Here is a 15,005-nt window from a genome sequence, read left to right on the forward strand (position 1 = left end):
CTGACATACCTTATTTTTACTTATTTATTTGTGTCTAGTCTGTCTCCTCTCAGTAGACTATAAGCTGCTTGAAGGCAGGGCCTTATGTCTTTTTATCCTTAATGTCTACAAGGTAGACAGCCATAATCTAATGAATGAATGAATGACTTACATATTTAATAACAATTATAAATAGTACAAAAAAGAATAAGATAGGTACATTTAAAAGAGAATTCTACTTTTTTGGAACCAAAGAGTGCTAATTTAATGAGATTCATTTTAGCAAGAGAGAGAGAAACACAAAGACACCCCTTCCAGCATTATCGTGCCTCTACCCCGTTCCCCTCTGAGATGACTCTGGGGTCAGCCTCCACTTTTTGCGGGCTCTGCCAGAGGCCTCTGTCCCTCTCCCTCTTAGTCTTGAGGGGCCGCACAGAGGAGCGTTTGGACCAGGGCTCCAGGGGTTCTATGTGGACAACTTGGAAAAGCAAAAGAACTTGGGGCTCCAGTCTGGGCTGATCCTTGCGGTCATGCCATTCAAAGAAGGCAGAAGAGGGATCCCCTTGGCTGTGGAGCTGCGCTGCACGGGTATGTGTGTGTTCTGAGGGAGCAGGGGCCTGGGGGAAGGGGCCAACCACAGTTTGTTGCCTTGGGAGGGGAGGTGATGAGCTACAGAAATAGAAATCTAGAAGCAGAGAGGCAGAGAGCTCCTGTCCCGCGCTGGGAAGTGGTCGATGCCAGACTGGGGTACCCGGCCTGTTTCTGGCATAGCTGGGGAGAGGGGAACGCTTGGGAGTGGTCGGGAGCCAAAAAAATGAAGGGGTCACTTACAGTTTGCTGGTTCCTACCGAGGCAGGGAGGAGGAGGCATAGCCACACGGAGAACCCGTTGCTAATTTCTACATTAAAGGGCGGAGCAGCAACAGTGTTTGTGCTTGAGGGATGTCAGCTTTTCACTTCCTCCCATTGTGCAAAGGCTGGGTTTGGCTTAGAAAGCTCTGCCCCAAGTTTCACTTTATCTGGCAACTTTGAGCCATTGGGCACAATGTTCAGGTGGGGTTCTTTGAATAGGTGAGTGACGTTTCTGTGTTCCCAGAGCAAAACACTTCTCCACGTAGCAAATCTCATTTATCTGAAGTTTCCAGAAAGAAAAACATGCTCTATTTACAAAAATAGGTTTCCTCTCTTTGGCATGTCCTTTCATTATGCCTGCATTTTAAAGATAAGTTTCCTTCTGTTTAAATGGTTTATTAATTGTCAGTAAAATAACGTGTTTTTTTCCTGTATTTTGTATGAAGTCTGTCCTGTCAGTACCCTGACCCACCTTTTGTAAATTGTTTCGTTTTGTGGACTTAACTCTGTTGCTCTTTTGGCACCATCAAGGGCAAAATCAAGGTCTAGAGAGCCTTCGGACACCTGACATCATTTATTGGAGTGGATTTTGCTTTTCCTGCATGCATTGCTAGAAATGACATTCCCAGCCTGTGGGAGCTGCAGAAAACTAGAGTCTTTCTGTAGTGAATTTTTGAGTAAAGAAGTTCTTCGAACACAGTAGGCAAAAGGCAGGGATGTCAGCGTTTGGCATTTCTACACCTTTCCTCTGCTAGGTTACCTTTTTCTTGTTCTATTTTTCTTTTTTTGGCAGGTGAGTTGGGGATTAGCTAGTAGATCTGTTTTAAGTGGGTCGAGGTGAGCTGCAAACAACAGATTTTCAGGTACTTCCCTTATAGGATATGACTTAAATAGGAAGGATGTGTCTATTACGTGGTAGCTGTCAGGAATAAACGGGCATAACAATTTTTATAATTGGAGTCACAGACTGTAACAACTCTTTTTACCTTCTGAACTCTTGAGTTTTTGCAGCTGGAAAGGGGGTGAGGAAGAGCAGTAAACTTTGACTAGGATGGATATGGTCCCTGCTCCCAGGTACCTTACAGTCTGGTGGGGCTGTTAGATGTTACATATACAATTCCACCAATAATTAAAAGGTATTACTAAGGAAATGTGCAAATACTGTGAGAATATATGATCGGGAGACCTGCTGTAGTCTGGATTTTCTTAGGGAAGTTCTTTAGGTTGGGATTTGAAGGATGAGCAGGTGTGAATCACGTGAAGGTAAAGAAAGCGGGAAGGAAGAGCAGTTGGAGCAGAGGGTGGGGCAGGAGCTGTCCCCTTGGGGGGACCAAGTTCCAGTGTGGCTGGAACTGGAGGGGGGGCTGGGGAGGAGAGGGAGGGAAAGGAGGCTGCAGGTGGAAGCAGGGATCAGTGGAGTCATGCAGAGCCACTGGAGAGCTTAAGCAGAGAAGCGATAAGATAATGTTTGGGTTTCTAGAAGATCGCATCAAGATCCTATATGGGCAGCTGACTTGGTGAGGCAAGATGGGTCTGTGGGGAGGCTATGGCATGTGGTACAGGAGCAAGATGATGGTGGCTTGGAGTACAGTCATTGCACTGGAGCTGGAGAGAAGTGACTGGATTTAAGAGATGGTTAGATTGCACTGAACTTGGTGAATGACTGAGGTAGGGAGTGACATTGACAATGCCTGGATTTCTGGCTTGAGAAACTGTATGGATGGCCATGACTCATTACTGAGCTCAAACTCTTAGAGGAGGAGCAGATTCTGGAAGAAAGATCACATGCTGAGTTTAAGGTTCGGAGAGACATCCAAGTGGAGTTAGAGAGATAGATCTGATGATCCAAGAATGATCTGGGCTGCACATGAACTTGGGATTCCTGTGAGATCCATCGAAGTCATGGGAGAGAATGGAAGGTAGCAGGGAGTGGGGAATGGATATGAACAGGGAGGTGGGTGGACAAACCTGTGGAAAAGAGAATTCCAAGCTTGAGGGGCTGTGCCAGTGCTAAGGAGAAATCTCATTCAGCTGTGCCCAGTGCTAAGGAGAAATCTTGTTAGGAAATGTTAAGAACTGTACACGGGGCTCAGCAACAAAGAGGTGATTGGGACCTCAGTGGAGCTGTGGGGACAGAAGCCAATTTTGAACAGTAGAGTGAATTTGGGGCAGAAAAATGAAGACATGAGGTGCAGATCCTTTTTTGAGAAGTTGGGCTCAGAGGAAGGAGGGAGTTAGATGGAGCTACAAGAGGGGTGAAGAATCCAGGATATAGATCTAGATCTTGGGATCTCTCTATCTGGATATTTACATATGGAATGGAAGGCATAGTTAGTCACTTAAAGTTCCTGCAAAGGAAGGTGGGCAGGATATAATCCAGAGCCCAGGTGAGGGGGTGGGCATTTACCTCCAGCAGTTCAGAAGAAGAGGAAGATGAGAGGACAGATGTGGCCGCAGGGGCAGGCAGGTGTGGAGGGTTGGAGTGGGATGGTCAGCGGTACCATTCTGATGAAGTGTGTGTACTCAGTGGAGTAGGAGTGAAGTCGTCTTTCCAGATGCAGGAAGCGAAATCAGCTCGTGGGTTCGACCTGTTCTCCAGCTGCACTTGGCAGACGCCACTGCAAACCTGGAATAGGTGGCTGGGTGGGTTCATCCAGGGTTGAGGTTTTTCTCTGTGGGCGTAATGAAAGGATAGGGAACACACAGGCCGAAGGTATTAACAGTGGAGGAATGATTTCAGTGGGGTTTTAGTGGGATGAAGATGGGCTGGGAGGATGTAGGATGGTCAGTGACCTGGCAGGGTCAGGGGGCAAGTAACAGAGTGGCAGACCCAGCTGAGTAGAGGAAAAGATGCACATGCTTCGCTAACTGTGATGTGTGTATAAATCACCTGGGGATCTTATTAAACTGCAGATTCTGATGCAGTAGGTCTGGGAGTGGGGCCTCAGATTCTGCATTTCTAACAAGCTCCTAAGTGATGCCAGCCCCTCTGGCCCATGGGTCACACTGAAGGAGAAATTAGAAGGTTGTGGTCAGAGAGTGGGATGCATGAATTAGGAATCATAGAGCAGATAGACAGCACGGCCCAGGGAATGACTAAGTGGACCAAAAGGTCAAAGAATGAGAAGGCCACCTGATCACTGAGTCTTGCCGATGCATGACAATGATGCTGACACTTACTGTTGGCAACACTGTTCTGAGCACCTTGTGTATATCCTCACGACAGTCCCCAATGAGGTATGTATGATGACCCCTTATTTTACAGATGAGAAAGTGAGACACAGGGAGGCCATTCTCCACATCACCCACGCTTGTGAGTGGCAGAGTCAGGATTCAAACTGGGACAGTAGAACTCCAGTACATCTCCAGAGTCCAGTGCCCTTATGTGACTGGATGCATTACGGACCTCTGATCGCAGAAGTTGGAGAGGAGATGGTGTATAGAGATTTTTAGCCAGGTGTTAGCATCATCAGTGAGTAAAGTTAGGGTGTCTAAGAGAGTGCTAGGGTTTTTACAAGTTATCTCATTTAATCCTCACAACTGTCATATAGAGCTTATGCCATACCCATTTTACAGGTAAGAAAATTGAGACTCAGAGATTATATAATTGAAGTGGGGGAATTGACAAGTGAATTCAAATTGGTCTGAGTCGAAAGCCCATTCTTTTTTTTTTTGAATTTTATTGATTTTTTTATACAGCAGGTTCTTATTATCTGTTTTATACATATTAGTGTATATGTGTCAATCCCAATCTCCCAATTCATCACACACACACACACACACCCCTGCCCCGCCCCCTGTCACTTTCCCCCCTTGGTGTCCATACATTTGTTCTCTACATTTGTGTCTCTATTTCTGCCCTGCAGACTGGTTCATCTGTACCATTTTTCTAGGTTCCACATATATGCATTAATATACGATATTTATTTTTCTCTTTCTGACTTCACTCTGTATGAGTCTCTAGATCCACCCACATCTGTATAAATGACCCAATTTCGTTTCTTTTTCTGGTTGAGTAATATTCCATTGTATATATGTACCACATCTTCTTTATCCACTCACCTGTTGATGGGCATTTAGGTTGCTTCCATGACTTGGCTATTGTAAATAGTGCTGCAATGAACATTGGGGTGCATGTGTCTTTTTGAATTATGGTTTTCTCTGGGTATGTGCCCAGTAGTAGGGTTGCTGGGTCATATGGTAATTCTGATTTTAGTTTTTTCAGGAGCCTCCATATTTTTGTTTTTATTTCCATTTCTCTAGGAGGTGGGTCAAAAAAGATCTTGCTGTGATTTATGTCAAAGAGTGTTCTTCCTATGTTTTCCTCTAAGAGTTTTATAGTGTCTGGTCTTACATTTAGGTCTTGAATCCACTTTGAGTTTATTTTTGTGTATGGTGTTAGGGAGTGTTCTAATTTCATTCTTTTACATGTAGCTGTCCAGTTTTCCCAGCACCACTTGTTGAAGAGACCGTCTTTTCTCCATTGTATATCCTTGCCTCCTTTGTCATAGATTAGTTGACCATAGGTACGTGGGTTTATCTTTGGGCTTTCTGTCTTGTTCCATTGATCTGTTTCTGTTTTTGTGCCAGTACCATATTGTCTTGATTACTGTAGCTTTGTAGTATAGTCTGGGAGTCTGATTCCTCCAGCTCCGTTTTTTTACCTCAAGACTGCTTTGGCTATTCGGGGTCTTTTGTGTCTCCATACAAATTTTAAGATTTTTTGTTCTAGTTCTGTAAAAAAATGCCACTGGTAATTTGATAGGGATTGCATTGAATCTGTAGATTGCTTTGGGTAGTATAGTCATTTTCACAATATTGATTCTTCCCATCCAAGAACATGGTATATCTCTCCATCTGTGTCATCTTTAATTTCTTTCATCAGTGTCTTATAGTTTTCTGAGTACAGGTCTTTTACCTCCTTAGGTAGGTTTATTCCTAGGTATTTTATTCTTTTTGTTGCAATGGTGAATGGGATTGTTGCCTTAATTTCTCTTTCAGATTTTTCATCATTAGTGTATAGGAATGCAAGAGATTTCTGTGCATTAATTTTGTATTCTGCAACTTTACCAAATTCATTGATTAGCTCTAGTAGTTTTCTGGTGGCATCTTTTTTTTTTTCTTTTTAACATCTTTATTGGAGTATAATTGCTTTACAGTGGTGTGTTAGTTTCTGCTTTATAACCAAGTGAATCAGCTATACATATACATATATCCCCATATCTCCTTCCTCTTGCGTCTCCCTCCCACCCCTCTAGGTGGTCACAAAGCACAGAGCTGATCTCTCTGTGCTATGTGGCTGCTTCCCACTAGCTATCTATTTTACATTTGGTAGAGTATGTATGTCCATGCCTCTGGTGGCATCTTTAAGATTCTCTATGTATAGTATCATGTCATCTGCAAACAGTGACAGTTTTACTTCTTTTTTTCCAGTTTGTATTCCTTTTATTTCTTTTTCTTCTCTGATTGCTGTGGCTAGGACTTCCAAAACTATGTCGAATGTCGAATAATAGTGATGAGACTGGACATCCTTGTCTTGTTCCTGATCTAAGAGGAAATGCTTTCAGTTTTTCACCATTGAGAATGATGTTTGCTCTGGGTTTGTCGTATATGGCCTTTATTATACACACAGAGGTAGGTCCCCTCTGTGCCCACTTTCTGGAGTGCTCTTATCATAAATGGGTGTTGAATTTTGTCAAAAGCTTTCTCTGCATCTATTGAGATGATCATATGGTTTTTCTTCCTCAGTTTGTTAATATGGTGTATCACATTGATTGATTTGTGTATTTTGAAGAATCCATGCATCCCTGGGATAAATCCCACTCGATCATGGTGTATGATCCTTTTAATGTGTTGTTGGATTCTGTTTGCTAGCATTTTGTTGAGGATTTTTGCGTCTATATTCATCAATGATATTGGTCTGTAATTTTCTTTTTTTGTAGTATCTTTGTCTGGTTTTGGTATCAGGGTGATGGTGGCCTCATAGAATGAGTTTGGGAGTGTTCCTTCCCCTGCAATTTTTTGGAAGAGTTTGAGAAGGATGGGTGTTAGCTCTTCTCTAAATGTTTGATAGAATTCACCTGTGAAGCCATCTGGTCCTGGACTTTTGTTTGTTGGAAGATATTTAATCACAGTTTCAATTTCATTACTTGTGATTGGTCTGTTCATATTTTCTATTTCTTCCTGTTCAGTCTTGGAAGGTTATACCTTTCTAAGAATTCATCCATTTCTTCCAGGTTGTCCATTTTATTGGCATAGAGTTGCTTGTGGTAGTCTCTTATGATGTAAAGCCTATTCTTTCTCTATATCAGGTTTCACTACATCCCCACCCAGACATGAAAATTCTTTTCTAATTCTCAGATAGGCTGTAGTTACCATGGGAATAATCTCCCCCTGCACTGACTCAAGCTACATCCTTGAGATGATGTGTCGAGAACGGGATTCAGGGCGGGAGACAGGGCATCTGGGATTGTCTCTGTCCCTAACTAACAAGTTTGTACACGTCTCTGTAGGTCTCAGTTTTTTATCCCTGTAGATCACTTTCAGAGCTGTATTCTTTGAGGCCAGTTATAATGACTTCTTTTGTATTAACGTGTGCTATAGGCTTAGCACTTGATAGGTAATCTCCAATTCTTACACAAGGACAAATACTGTCTCCAAGTTAGAGGTGTGGATACTGCAGCCTGGAGATTTAAAGGAACTTGCCTATGACCAGTCTGCTCACAAAATGCCGAAGCTGGGATTTTGTTGTCTCCAAAGCTCATGTTCTTGCCATCCTACCACGCTGCCTCAACCTTCTCATAGCCTCATGGCAGATCATGCTTATAGGTGCAGATGGTGCCATAAACCAGTTTTTATCAAACTCTCAAAATCTGGACCCACAGAAGAAATGCATTTTATATTGATTTTGAGAAACACCTCCCCGTGTGTGCACACAATCGTGCGCACACACACACACATGCACGTGTGCCACGAGCACACTGATATCTCTGAAACAGAAGTTTCATGAAACAATGCTCTGGTTTCTGTTTGCAATGCGTTTGATTTTCTTTTCACTTCCAGTTCAGTCTATTTTATTAATATGCTTGTTAAACTCTCCTGAATTGATTTAACCAGCCACCAATGGGCTGCAGCCCTCAGTTTGAAAATTATGTGCATACCCGGATTTCTCAGTATAATCACTCCAAATCTTTTTTCTCCTCCTCTCCCTGTTTATCGTGGAATGTAATGAAGAATATCTCTCAATCTGATTATTTATGTAACAGTATTAAATCTAAGCCAATTCCCCCTACCATATGCCACCCACACTTCTGCAGAGTGGAGGAATATTTCATAAATTTGCTCTGAGAGCAGGAAAGAAAATGTGAACTTTTTTTCGTTTGATGAAAATGGTAATTAACAAAAGGTGAAGAATAAGGAAGTGACATTTGTGCCTCCTTGGCTTGAGAAGATGGGGATCTAAGGGCCCCCCTTGTAGGCTGACAAGTTGAAATAGTGTAGGTTGGGGAGGGACCACAGCATGAGAATTCTGATAAAAGATGAGTGAAACTTACTTCATGTTCCAGCTCTGCCGTATAGCTGGTTAACTAATATTACCACTGAACTTGTCCAAGGACATGTGTTTATTGGACTCCTTTATGTGCCAGGTCTCGTTCTGTGTACCTATGTTATCTCAGTAGGCGTATTGTCTCCTTGTTTTTACAGGTGGGGTGATTAAGGCATGGAGAAGCTAAGTAACCTGCCCCAGGTCACACAGCTAGTAGTGAGTGGTCTAGCAGGGGTTCACACCCAGGCTTTCTGCCTCTGGAGCCCGTGGTCTTTGTCATTACGCCGTAACTATTACGTGTCTTTCCTTTCAGGTAATTCTCTGTGGTCTTTATTGGGTGCCATGCCCAGGTTGGGGTTCTCGCTTCTGGGTTTTGAATCTTGAGAGGAATCATACATGGAAGAAAAGTGGCTGGAGTCCATTCACTCCATCAGGGCAGCCAGAAGGGACTCCTCGCTAGTCCTTGCTTCTCAAATCTGTAGAGTTGATTTGGTTTCTGTCCCTCTTGAGCTCTGGTTTTTAATGAAAAACATTTTTATTTTTTATGTTTTATTATGAGACCTACCCATTTCCTTTAAAAAATTTATTTGTGCTTAAATTCCATTGTTTGGAGAAAATAAAAAAAAAAAAAAGCAAGCCCTGATAAATGCAGACAATTGTTTGACCCTTCCTGGTCTGTTTCCTCATCTATAAAATAAAGGAATTAGATACGCCTATCTCCAGATTGCTTTTAACTTTGTGATTTTTCGCTAGAGTTAGGTTCTGGTGACTCATGACTTGTTCAAGGAGAGACTGGCTGGCCCTGTGTTAGGGAAGCAGGAGAAGTTTTGTTAACTGGCTTAATGTGACCTTTCCATTCATGTTGTATTTTTCTGTATTCTTTGAATGACTGTGATTCTACTGTTGGGGAATTCATTTAAACCATAAATATGACTGATGACTAGCAGACGTCCCTTTCCAAGCGTGCCCCATGCAGACCCATGAGACCCCAATGCTGAGAGGTCTGGGCAGAAACTCTGCCCCATGTAAGTGCCTTAACCTGACCTTCCTGGACCTGTGGGGCTGGTTCTAGGTGTTGGGCTCATCTTTACTCTTAGCCTAAGAGGTGGTCCCATTCCAGGGATTATGGTCACGCCATTATTCTGCCTTTAAAAATATGTTATCGTCATAGAATCAGTGCAGCTGGTTCCAGAATTTTGTTTTGGCCAGTGCTTTGAAAAGAAGATCTGAAATGTTAGTGACATCAAGAAGAATTGATGTTGTTTGGAAGTAGCCACATGTTCATCCGTGGGGGAAAATTAGAAACATTTGTTTTCTCTCACGCTTTGATAAAACCTTACAATTTGCAATAAAAGGACTGCAGGAAGAATGAAGCGATTGTGTCTGACAAGCTGTATGTAAACATTCCATTTCTGCTTAATGGCATAAATAACCAGGTGAAAAGAAATGGATTTACACAGGTGTTAGAGTACAAAGACTTCCCCCAAAACTAGATATCAGAAGACAAAAACCAAGCTCCAGTGACTTCCTTGCCCCCCCTATTGAGGGAGCATCTGTCCTACCGGGGAGCAGGGGCCCAAGAAGGAATTGATTCCTCTCAGCAAATATTTACTGGCGATTTGCCATTCTTGGCAGTCCATGCGAAGCAAAGAGAAGAGGGGTCCTAGAACTGGGACAGTTCCACAGTGGGCCTAAGTCATGACCCAGAGTGTAGCAAGAGGTAAGTTAGACACCTATTCCAACCCCCTTATTTTACACTTGGGTGAATTGAGGTCCACAGAGAGGGTAACTTGTTCAGAGTCAGGTCACTTGGCCAGCTTGAGGCCAAACCCAGGCTAAATCCAATAACTCTGTTCTTAGTGTAATACTATAATGGACATGTATAATATTATTATAATATTGTAATATAAATAATAACAAACACTAGCACTTTCCATATGCTGGCACTTTCTGTATGTTCTTCTCAGCACTTTACATATGTTCACTTATTGACACACAACTTATTTAACCCTCATGGCTCCATGAGGTGTACCTTGTTGCTCCCATTTTACAGAAGAGGAAACTGAGCCACTGAGAAGATTAAGTAGTTTGCCCCAAGTCACACAGATAGTAAATGGTGAAGCTTGGAAGCCCAGGCAACCCGACCCCAGAGTTTGTCCTCGAAACCGCTATGCAAGGGGTCAGCAAACCTTTACTTTCTGTAAAGGACCAGATAGTAAATATTTTTGGCTTTGTGAGGCATAAAAATCTCTGTTGCATCTGCTCAGCTCTGCCTTCATAGTGTGAAAGCAGCTGGAGATGATCCATTAACCATGGTTGGGGCTGTGTCCCAGTAAAACTTTATTTATAAAAAACAGGTGGGGCTGGATTTGCAGTTTTCAGGACCTGCGCTGGACTATGCTGCCTCCTAGTGTGGTGATCCAGTTTTATAAGGGATTTGGGGCCAGAAATTGCACTAAAACGATGTGTTGTTTTGTATTCCTTTTGGGTGAAGTGTCCTGCTTTGGCCAGGGAGGGTGAAGGTCATCAGAGCTGTGTGCAGTGGGTTGTTACGAGGCTCAGAGCCAGAGGGGCTTTTTATTCTTGCTCAACTTTCTGGGTGACCTTGCACAAGTCCATTAGCATCTGTCACTCATAACTCTCCACAGCGGCACTAACAGTCCTCGCCACCTGCCCCTCTCCCTCCCCAAAGCTTGTGTCTTGGATTAATGAGGTCTGGGGGTTTGGAAGAGGGGAAACGTATTAAATGGCGCTCCTCACTTAGTTTGCTTGCAAGTTAGAGAGCATTTGGGTGGTATAAGACCATTGGTCGAATGTTTGCCACGAAGAGCCCAGTTTTACAGGAAAGGCGTTTTTGGTAATGTGCAGGAGAGAATGTGGATTTAGGGGCCATGAATTTACGGATTGCCTGTGCAGCGGTAGGCTTTAGGTAATGGAGTCCTATAAGAGGGTGAAAGAGATACTTTTGTTTTTAATAAGTGTGCCATGAGAGGGTTCCATGGCCGACCTCGTTTTGTATCATTTCCGTAAGGAAATTTAGGCTTCTCTGCTAAGCTATGTGTCTTAACAGTAGGGAGGATTTTTATAAATGTTTCCAAGTGAAATTTTGAAGTTAAAAGTTGAACCAAGAAGCCTCAAAGGGAACCAGGCTGCTGCTTGCATTTCAATGAAAGGGAGAGGAAATTCATTATAGAGGTTGAAAATGTGGTTTGCATGCTAAGACTCTTCTGGAAGAATGGGCCTCGCAGAGGAGGTGGGAGGGAAGTTCTAGCTTGCCCTTTGTGGTTAAGGTTCCTTGGCTCAGCTCATATACTCCTTCTAATGCCCTCCACCCCCCTCCCCAACCCCCGTTTTTTTAACTCTGCAAGGAAGTTCTTCTCCTTCAAGGTTAAAGGTATATATATTGAACTGAAAATGCCAGTCTAGGAGATGTCTCAGAATCATTGTTTCTGTTTTGCTGTTGTTTGTTTTGTTCTGTTGACAAAAACCATTATTTAAAAATTCAGTAGATGTTAATCTTACTTTGGGAATCTAAATTTAAGATTCTCTCACACCAATTATTTTGATATATTCAGCAGAGACGTCTGGGTGCTGGGCTAGGGCTTTATCTATGTTTGTATTTTACTTAAAACAACAGTATTAGATTAGTCCTGCAGAGCAGTATTATTCTTGTTCTCCAGGTGAGCAAACTGAGAAGTTAACTAACTCTGTCAGCGTTAAACAGCTAGAAAGCGGCAGAGCCAGAATTGGAATCTGTCTTCCTGATTCCAAAACCCCGACAAGTAGGGCAACCAAGCGTCCCAGTTTCCGGGAGGCAGGATTCTCAGAGCTAAAACTGGAAATGAAGATGTGGTCACCCTGCAAGGAAGATGCTTGCTATCCCTCTCACCAAGGTAGTGCACACTACCAGGAAACACTTCCCGATAAATCAAAGAGGAGTTTTCCTGCGCGATTTCCCCCCTCACCTGCTAGAAGCCATGTGTGTGTGTGTAAGACCTCCAAGGCCACAAATCCTAGGGCATCTTGGCCCCAAACAGGAAAGCTAGGAGATTGAGTTCTTTGGGATTCCCAGCATGAATGTGGCCCCATTTATTGGCCCAGTTTGGGTTGATAAAACAAAAAGCACAATTCTTGGAATGGTAGCATTCATAGTTTTGCACACTTGCTTCAAAACATTGCTACGCTCTTGTGCTCACAAGTGGGCATGGTGTTGGGAAAGGCTGGGTCAGCATTGGGAGAATTTCATCTCTTTCATCTCTTCGGCTCCATCCCCTTCAAGGCTTTCTAAGAACAGTCCTCATGCCTCTGGGGATCTGAGCTGATCACCAGAAATGGGGACCAGCCAGCACAAAGCTTCTGCCTTCAAAGCCTGGGTGTGTCTCTTTTCAAACAGATGATCTTGGCCTGTGTCCAACTTCTGAAGGACACTGTGTACTTACGCGGCCTTTAAAATATTTCTAAAGAAAGGGAGTTGGCATGCAGGGCCACAGATTGTGAGCGCTGTTGTTGCCAGAGTGAAAGCAGAAGTGATCATTAGAACCTCATGTATCTACATATGGTCAAGGGATTGCTCTGTACTCGAAAGGTGAATCCTTGTGAACACCCTAGGCTTTTTTCCTCTCTTTTAAAAAATATATTGAGCCAGTTAATACCTTGTCAGTGGCCCCTAGAAACCCCCTGGTGACTTTCCAGGAGAGGGCAGATCAAGAGAAGCCAAGATGCCTTGGCTGCTTGTGGGAGACGTTATTCTCCAAAACGTGACACTTGTAAACGGGCGGAAAGGCCAGCCTGCGCCTCGTGCTGGTGATTGCTGCCGTGTGTCAGTTATGTGGGTGCCTGTTTTGAGATTAGTTTTTGGTAACTAGATTCACACAGGGGACCTTGTAATCACTTAATTACTGATGTGCTCATTGTATAATAATGTCAAAAGGTGTCTTGTCATTTTTATTTCATGGTATTTTCAAGTTTCTCTGTGACTATGTTCCAAATGAAATACTCTTTGAGAACGCAGTATTTCTTCTGTGATGGGTGCCTGTTGTTTTGCAATGGGCATAAATAAGATATAAGCTCTCAGTGATTAGCAGAGAGCAAGCGCTGGGAAATGGGGGCAGAGTGAAGGGGGTGGGGAGCCAGAAGAGGGAAAAGAGAATGAGAAGATGGGTTGGGGCATGGGGGTATAACGGAGGCCATAGCAGAGAGAAGGGATTGGAGGGAGGGGTGGGGAACAGGCAAGGAGAGACACAGATAAGCTGAGAGATACACAGGTAGAATCAAGTAGACAGATCCAAATAGAGACTCACAGAGATTAACCCATGATCAGAGAGAGACGGAGACAGACAGACACTGGTCTGGACAGACAGTAGAGACTGGTCCTTGTTCTTATGATATGCAAATATCCATCATCTTATTGATGACGGTTTTACCCGTTTGCTTCTTTCTGGCTTTAAAGCTCTATGACTCATCTGTGTTTGCATGTGTGCAGACTATTGAGGAAGCTGGTTCTTGGACAGGTGAGATTTGAGAGCCCTTATAAGTAATTAGCACAATCTCTGGGGCCAGACCATCTGGGTTCGAATCCCAGCTCTGCCACCTACTTGCTAGGGCAAGTTATATACTCTCTGTGTGTCTCAGTTTCTTCTTAAAATGAGGTTAATTATAGTATCTAGCCCATAGGCTGCTGTGAGGATTAAAGGAGATGATGTATGCAAACCTATGAGAACATGGTACCCAACATGTATTGGCTGGTGTTACTACTGTGCTTGTAAAATGATCCTGGATGTTGTAGGACCAATTTTCCTTTGAGGGAATGTTCACAGAGCTAAACATATTTTTCTGACTACTGAGAGGCTGTGTGTTCCTGTCTGGGGCTTTTGGCATTGACCCTTATTGCTATATGAGGAGAGAGTGAAAAGGTAACACACTGGGAATAAGGAGTTGCCTCTGATAGTCCAGCTCCACCCCAAACTATCTACGAGACGAGTGTCTTTGGATCTGCTCTCAGATTATAAACTCTAAGGGGGTCTTTCACTAGGTGGATTGATATTGAGTCCTTTCTGGCATGTGAGTTTTATGATTTGACTCTTATTTTACCTCTATGCAAAGGTTTTGTGGACTTAAGATTCTTGAAAAATCAGGGATTGATCATACAAGTACCCCAGGAAGAAAGAAACGTGTGTGCTGCATTGTACCATTGACCCTTGAACAACATGAGTTTGAACTGCATAGATCCACTTTTATGCAGATATTTTTCAGTAGTAAAGACTGTAGTACTTTCTAGATGGTCTGTGGTTGGTTGAATCCTCAGATGTGGCCGAACTGTGGGTATGGAGGGCCCACTCTAAGTTATATGCAGACTAAGCCCCAAGTTGGTCAAGGGTCAACCATAGGTAAAGAGGTGAGGAGTCTGGCTTCCTATCGCCATGCTGGTTATCACGACTGTCAGCATTATTTCCTTCTTTTTCTTTTTTCCTTTTCCCCTGGAGGAGGAGCAGTGTTTGAAAGGGTGCCACATCAAGATGTGCCGTGGAATGGAATATTTTTCAGTGGTAAAACAGAATGAAATTGGCAGCAATGTGGATAGGCCTAGAGAATATTATGCTTAGTGAAATAAGTCAGACAGAGAAAGACAA

General features: G+C 43.2%; 2 protein-coding genes across 12 annotated transcripts in view; one reads left to right on the forward strand and one right to left on the reverse strand.

The window, feature by feature from the left end:
• LOC118903280 (cytidine monophosphate-N-acetylneuraminic acid hydroxylase) overlaps positions 1-888 on the reverse strand; it is a 268,648-nt gene extending 267,760 nt beyond the window's left edge. For both annotated transcript variants that reach the window (XM_036868164.1, XM_036868163.1), the window contains exon 1: positions 811-888. The gene's annotated coding sequence lies outside the window, so the exon portion shown is untranslated. The remainder of the gene's footprint in view (positions 1-810) is intronic.
• Positions 1-15,005, forward strand: part of CARMIL1 (capping protein regulator and myosin 1 linker 1) — a 316,540-nt gene that overhangs the window by 102,077 nt on the left and 199,458 nt on the right. Inside the window, exon 1 of one of the 10 annotated variants that reach the window (XM_036868159.1) lies at positions 549-567. The exons of the other annotated variants lie outside the window; for them this stretch is intronic. The gene's annotated coding sequence lies outside the window, so the exon portion shown is untranslated. Of the gene's footprint in view, positions 1-548; positions 568-15,005 lie in introns of those variants that run through there. 10 annotated transcript variants of the gene reach the window in all.

This window comes from Balaenoptera musculus, chromosome 11, assembly GCF_009873245.2.
Source record: "Balaenoptera musculus isolate JJ_BM4_2016_0621 chromosome 11, mBalMus1.pri.v3, whole genome shotgun sequence".
Classification (NCBI taxonomy): domain Eukaryota; kingdom Metazoa; phylum Chordata; class Mammalia; order Artiodactyla; family Balaenopteridae; genus Balaenoptera; species Balaenoptera musculus.